Genomic DNA, 7,029 nt, shown 5'->3' on the forward strand with positions numbered 1-7,029 from the left:
AGACAGGGATTGGAGTGAGGCATCCAGAAGCCAAGGAAGACCAAGGGCAGCCAACCACCACCAGAAGCTAGGACAGAGGCACAGGACAGATTCTCCTCAGAGTCCCCAGAAGGAACCAGCTCAACCAACACCTTGATTTCAGACTTCTGGTCTCCAGAACTGTGAGAGAATAAGTGTCCATTGTTTTAAGCTACCCAGTTTGTGCTAATTTGTTATAGCAGCTCGAGGAAACTAATACGAGTGGCTGCCTTCAGAATCCTCGGGGACCTGCCTTTGTGTCTCCATGTTCTCTGTGGTCTGGGCTCTTTCTGCATCACCTGCAGGGCCCAAGGTGGGAATCACAGTCATATTAGGCAAGCATACAAGGCCATGGGTTTGTGACAGCCAGCCACAGGGCAACCTCCTTGAAAATAACTCTGCCAAGTCCAATCATGGGTCCGGGGACAGGATGCACTGCTCACCTCAGTTGCCCCCTGTCTACAGTAGAGATGATAATATGGCCCCAGTGTGCAGGTAGTGTTAGTGAATGAGAAGAATTTTGCTAAAAATAGGCAAGGCTGGTGCTAGGGAAAGAACAAGGAGTCAAAAGCATTTGGAGGTTATGATCCAGTTCTTATTAATTATGTAATGATAAGACTTATCATTTATTGGGCACTTAGCATGCCAGGCACCATGCTAAGACTATACAAGCGTTGTCTCAGTTTAGCCTCCCATCGGGCCTGTTGACATAAATAACATGTCCAAGGTCAAAGAGCTAGGCAGTAACAGAGAAGGGCAGATAAGACATGTGTACATTAAAAGAAAGAAGAAACAACAGAGCCGAAGATAGGATGTGCTTAGGATACAACTTAGCACCAGAAACAGCATGTGGTGTAGAAAAATCTGTAAAATAGAGACAAAAATAATTCCAGCCTCATAGGGTTGTCCCGAAGCCTAAATGAGCTAATGTTTCAAAGGATTTTTTTCTAAAGTGTCTAGCAGAGAGTAAGTTCTCAATATTAGGAAATCTAATTATTAGTCAAATGGGTGGGGCAGAGAGCCAGAGCCCTCCAGATGGAAAGATTATCTCAAGAAAAGTAGAGATTCTGGAGTGGGTATTCCGTCCTGGAGGCAGATGTCTACAATGAGCATGGAGATGAGGAAGGCACACATGTGTGGCTAATAAAATAACAGGCAGTGGGAAAGTGATCGGTGATCTCCTGAGCCAGAGGGCCCACAGAGTTGCTGTGGGAGGAATGAGCAGGAGGCAGATGTTCTAGGCCCTTCCCTACCTCCCCGACCCTGAGCCAAACTGCACTGAGTTGCTTCACCCACAGGACTTCATTATGGGATTACGTCTGAAAAAAGGGATTCTGATTCCCAGCTTTGCCCCTCCTAGCTCCACGATGTTGGGCACATCGCTGCACCTCTCTGAGCCTCAGTGTCCCCATTGTGATAATATTAGCCCTTCTCTCCCAGGGTGGTCATGAGCAGTGCTTGATTCAACATGTCAAGAGGGTAAAACACTACCTTACAGAGGAAGAAACGACTGCCACCACCTCACAGAGGAGGAAACTGCTGATCAGAGACGGGAGATGACTCCTTGAGTTGCCAGGCTGACTAGTAGCAAAGCCAAGCCAAATCAATCTTTGACAAGTCAGATCCACTCCATAACCCCGACCCGTGCTACCTCTATGCCAGACACGGTGCTAAGGGCCTCACAAATATAACCCACTTAAGCTCCTGACAGCCGTAGGAGGCAAGTATTATTCTCCCATTTTACAGATAAGGGCACTGAGGCCCAGAACAGTTGAGTCACTTGCCTGAGGCGTCAGAGCTGGTCAGTGGCTGGGCTGGGATGCAGGCTGGTACCAGACTTAAATTTTGCCTCAAATGACTTAACTGTTTGTAATTAGGAGGGCTGAAATACAAATTCAGGGGCAGAGTACAAGTGGCTTGCTGGGCTGATTGTGGGACAGGCCAACTCGGGCTGCCTTTGGGAAGCAGCCCTCTGGGGACCGTGTCCTCCAAGACCCAAGTGCTCTTGCTGAGTCTCCTTTGCCCTTCCCCAGGTGCCCTGGCTTCCACTGGATAAAGAAAAGCTTTTCAACTCCGGGGTTCAAACCCCAGCTCTTTGTCGTGCTAACTGTGGGCAGGTTATGTAACCTACCTACACCCCACTCACTATCTCTACAGTAGGGATGGTTTTCCTGTATTTTCTTTGCTTTACTGGGAGAATTACATTAACAGCGTCTATAAAGCAAGTGGCATATAGTATTCCCAGAATTCTTCTTGCTTCCTCCCTCACTCCCACCCTGCTAAGCCCCTCCTCATCTACCCACACCTTCCCTCTAATTGCAGAATCCTGTGCCCTGGCTCTTTCCTGCAAACATCCCTCCATCAGATGAGAAAATACTCAACTCAGATGGAAGTTAATGGATCCAAACTTAATAATAGCAACTTCCATTTAGAACACTGTTATGTACCAAGCTGGTGGTAAGTGCTTTAAATGCAGCTTCTTGTTAAATCGTCACACTAATCCTGCAATTTCCTGAGGTTTTAGGGACGGTGAGTACCTTGCCCGAGGTCGCGCAGGAATTTAGCGTCGGAGCGGGACCCAACAATCCGACCCCCAACCCAGGCAGAGGCCCCGCCCCCAGTGCCTGCGCCCCACGGTCCTTCCCACTGAGAAGCAAGCCTGGGCGACCCAATTTCTCTCCCAGCTAGGCGGTCCAGGAGAGAAGAGGCTTGCGGTGCGAGGCCCAGGGAAGGGGACTCCCCCGGGATCGGCCTGGGGCGGGTGCGCCCCCTGGGGGAGCGGGCGGAGAGAGCCCGAGGAAAGGCACAGCTGCAGGTGGGGAGGAAGCAGGAGGTTTGGAAGCCACCTCTGCCTTCAGAAGGTTTTGGCTCTTTGCTAGGGATGAGAGTTAAGTGAGGTCCCCAAGTTAAACCCAAGTTCAAACCCGGACTGTTCGAATGCTTAGGACCTATGAAGGGGGTGGGGTAGCATGAATCAGGAACAGGTGGGTGAGAATTTTCAAAACAAGAGAGGTTCCCAGAAGAGCCCCCTTCACAGGCGACAGTCCCTGGTGCCGGCCAGCGGACATCATCTTCGGTCCTGGGCTGGTCAGAGGCAGCCGGGGGAGGTGAAAGCTGTTCATGTCCAACTCAGAGGTAGGCAATGAGGGGACTAGGACAGTGGACTATTACAGAGGGAGAAGTTTCAAGTGCAAAGGACCACTTGGATGGGGAAGAGGATTCCTGTTTGGGACACAAAGTTGGAATTAAGAGAAAACTCTGAAGCTTCTCTGATTAAAGCTTCTGTGTCAAGAATCCGTGGTTCTGTGACAGGTACCTCCCTAGGGAAAAGTGCACCTCGGAAGTCTTCCCACACCTGGGGCTAATCTGAGCATTACAGAAGCACATTTGGAGGGAATAGTACGAAAGATGGGTGCGAGCTAGCTTAGTGGTTCTCAAAATGTGGTCCCTGACCAGCTGCTGTAACATCACCTGGAAACGTGTTATAAATGCAGATTTAGGATCCCCCCCCCCCACAGACCCATGGCATTAGAAAGTCTATGGGTGGGGCCCAGGAATCTGCATTTTAACAAGCCCTTCTCTCCCAGCACCCCTTACCTCCACCCTCTCTACCCCCACCTTGGGATTCCGATGTAACCTTAAGTTTGAGAACCACTTGTCTGAGTTCATCTTTTTCTGGTTGTTTTTGTCCTCTGCCTGTTTATCACTTAGTTCTGTTACTGGCACTGTAACAATACAGCATTGGTTAATGAGGCACTAGTGATTTAACACAAAAATGAAGAAAACATGGTACCTTCTTAGTAGAATGCACAATCTAATGGGAAACTTGACTGTAACCCAGACAAACTGTGATCTGCTCTGTAGCCAAGGGATAAACACGATAGGGGCACAGAGGAGAGAGGGGATTCATTCCTACCAATAAGTTCAGAGAAAGCATTACTGAGACATGTGATTTGGATCTTGAAGGATGTGTGTGATTTCCAGCAAGCAGAGGAGGAGGAATTTCTTATGACTCAATAGCAGTTCAGATACCCTTCAACTGAGTTTTTGTTTTTGTTTTTAATGCTCAACAGAGCAGAATAGCTATTATCCTTGGTGTCTCTTGTATACCCAACAAGTCAGGGAGCCTCATTTGCTGGTAGCTCTGCATACGAACAGGAAAGGGAAAATGAATGACCTTCATTAGTTTACAAGGTTAGTAATCACGTAGGGTCATGGCTGGGGACTGTTAACCCAGATGCCACTGGTTTTGTGTAGAGAAGCAATATGCAGAGATAATTACCTGGTGACAGCTAGAATGCATCGTTGTGCAAAGAGGATTAGATGCCTGAAATGGAGAGAGGGGAACGGAGAGACATCAACAGAGAGAAGGAGAGAAGTAATTGACTGAACAGGTGGCTGCTGCATAGACGCCATCAGAAAAGATAAGCAATAGTTCAGTAGTGGCTACACTGAATTCAATGTCAATAAGGCTTTCAACCTGAAAGCTCCAAAGGAAATTTCAGTCAGAGTTTCAATTATTTAATACTGCAACATAGGCTATTTGGGGCTGGCAGAGCTGAGATCTGAGTTGGCTTGAGGGATTAGGCTGCATCACCCATGAGAGAGATGAGGACAGTCTCGCCCCTGGATCAGTCAGGGTCCAATCAGAAAAGAGAAACCAGGGGCGCCTGGGTGGCGCAGTCGGTTAAGCGTCCGACTTCAGCCAGGTCACGATCTTGCGGTCCGTGAGTTCAAGCCCCGCGTCGGGCTCTGTGCTGACGGCTCGGAGCCTGGAGCCTGTTTCCGATTCTGTGTCTCCCTCTCTCTCTGCCCCTCCCCCGTTCATGCTCTGTCTCTCTCTGTCCCAAAAATAAATAAACGTTGAAAAAAAAATTAAAAAAAAAAAAAAGAAAAAGAAAAGAGAAACCACACAGCAAGTTGAACAGGGAAGGTTTAATATAACGAATTATTAACTGCAATAGTGGATTGGAGTAACAAGGGGTTGGCTGGAGGGAAGCAAAGGAACTCTAAAGAATGTGGAAACAGTGGATACAGGGAGCAGCTGCTGGCCCTAGGGCTGCCTGGTGCACAGGATGGCAGGGTTGCTGAGATGCTGCAGCAGCAGAACTTGCCAGGAATCAACCCCCTAGGGTGCTGGGGAAAGCTCTTGGAGAGGAATCAGATCTTGAAGCTGATCTTGAAGGAGGCAGATCTTGAAGCTGCACATGGGGAGGTGTCACCGGAGGTGCTCTGCTACAAAACTGCCAGCGGTGTGGGGCCAGCAGAAGGTGCCAGGCTCCGGGTGCTGCAAGAGCCTGGGGCTGGAGAGGCTGTTCTGCTGTGGGAACCTGTCGAACAAGAACACGGGACCCAGAAGCAAAATTCTTTCCTTCTGCGATGTCTCTCTAGAGCCCTCTACTGATCAAGCTTTAATGCCAGTTGGGAAGGGAAAAATGTTTCAAAGTCTCACCCCCATTTTCACAGAGCAGTCAAAAAGGGTGAATCTGGAGCTGAAAAGCAAGAAATTGATAACCAGCACACTCTAGAACTATTTTAGAATATTCAAGATACTGAAAAATGGCATCCTTTGATTTGAATGGGCTCACATTACATGTAGGAAACAATCTAAACTGTCTACAGTTGGAGTTATGGTGGGTGGAGACTTGCCTGATGGGCCCCTGGCCACATGTGCATCAAAAACTGTTTAGAAAGTCCTGCTCTTTGAGGTAGGATTTCTACTCCTAAAGACCCATGATAAGTGGATGCAAACAAATAATCACTGCTGTGCTGTTTATAACAGGAGAAAAAAGTGCTTAAAAGTCCGACAAGAGGATGGTTAAATAAATTATGGTGACTTTACAAGATGGAATATCATATGGTCATGAAAAATGCTATTTTAAAGCAATTAACAGGGTGCCTGGTTGGCTCAGTCAGTTCAGCCTCTGACTCTTGATTTTGGCTTAGGTCATGGTCCCAAGGTTGTGGGATCTAGCCCTGTGTTGGGCTCTGTCCTGAGTATGGAACCTGCTTGGGATTCTCTCTCTCTCCTTCTGCCCCTCCCCACTCATGAACATGTTCTCTCTCTCTCTCTCTCTCTCTCTCTCTCTCTCTCTAAAGTCAAACAAAACAAAACAAGGAATTGTAAAATTCTCAGGATATAATGTACAAAGGGGAAAAGACCAAAATAATGTATCTATAGAATATTCTCAATTATGTTAAGATAAAAAGAGTGTGTGTGTATATGTAATGAAACAGAAGGAAATTATAAGTGTTTATCTCTGAATAGTTATTAACTTTTCTTTTCTTCTTCATATTTATCTATACTTTCCATGTTTCCTAGACTGAACATGTGTCACTTTTATAATTAAAATAAAATATATGGAGGCACCTGGGTGGCTCAATTGGTTAAGCGTCCGACTCTTGAATTCAGCTCAGGTCATCATCTCATGGTTCGTGAGTTCAAGCCCTGAGTCTGACTCTGTGCTGACAATGTGGAGCCTGCTTGGGATTCTCTCCCTCCCTCCCTCTCTGCCCCTCATCAGCTCTCTCTCTCTCTCTTAAAATAAATAAATAAGCTTAAAAAAAAGAAAGCATAAAAATAAAATGTATGATAAATTTTGAGAAATATACATCTCTCCAGCTTTCGGTAGCTGGAGGGAAGCTTCACAATTCCTTCTGGGAGCTTAACTTCAAGATCTGATTCTTCTCCAGGAGCACAGACATTTAACTGCCTATTTACAGCTCCAGTGGGGATGCAGCTAGGGGTCCACTACCGCCTTTCTCATTTCCTCTTTGTCTCTCTCTTGAATATTTCCTTTCTTTGTGCAAGAGGAGAGAGAGAACAAAAACATGCAGCAGTGTGATAACATGGTCTTAGTAAACTCTGCCTCTGACAGCAGGCAGCAGGGCATCCCACAGTTTGTTTACAGACTGTAGAACCCCCTTCTGTCCTCCCCCCAAACCCCTCTTTCTGTCCTGGTTATGTACCAGTTCACTTGTCTCTGTTTCCTCTGAAGCAATCACTGGAAT

The sequence above is a fragment of the Lynx rufus genome, unplaced genomic scaffold (assembly GCF_022079265.1).
Source record: "Lynx rufus isolate CCGP_SWC_20201006 ecotype Redwood Valley unplaced genomic scaffold, mLynRuf1.p SCAF_8, whole genome shotgun sequence".
NCBI lineage: Eukaryota > Metazoa > Chordata > Mammalia > Carnivora > Felidae > Lynx > Lynx rufus.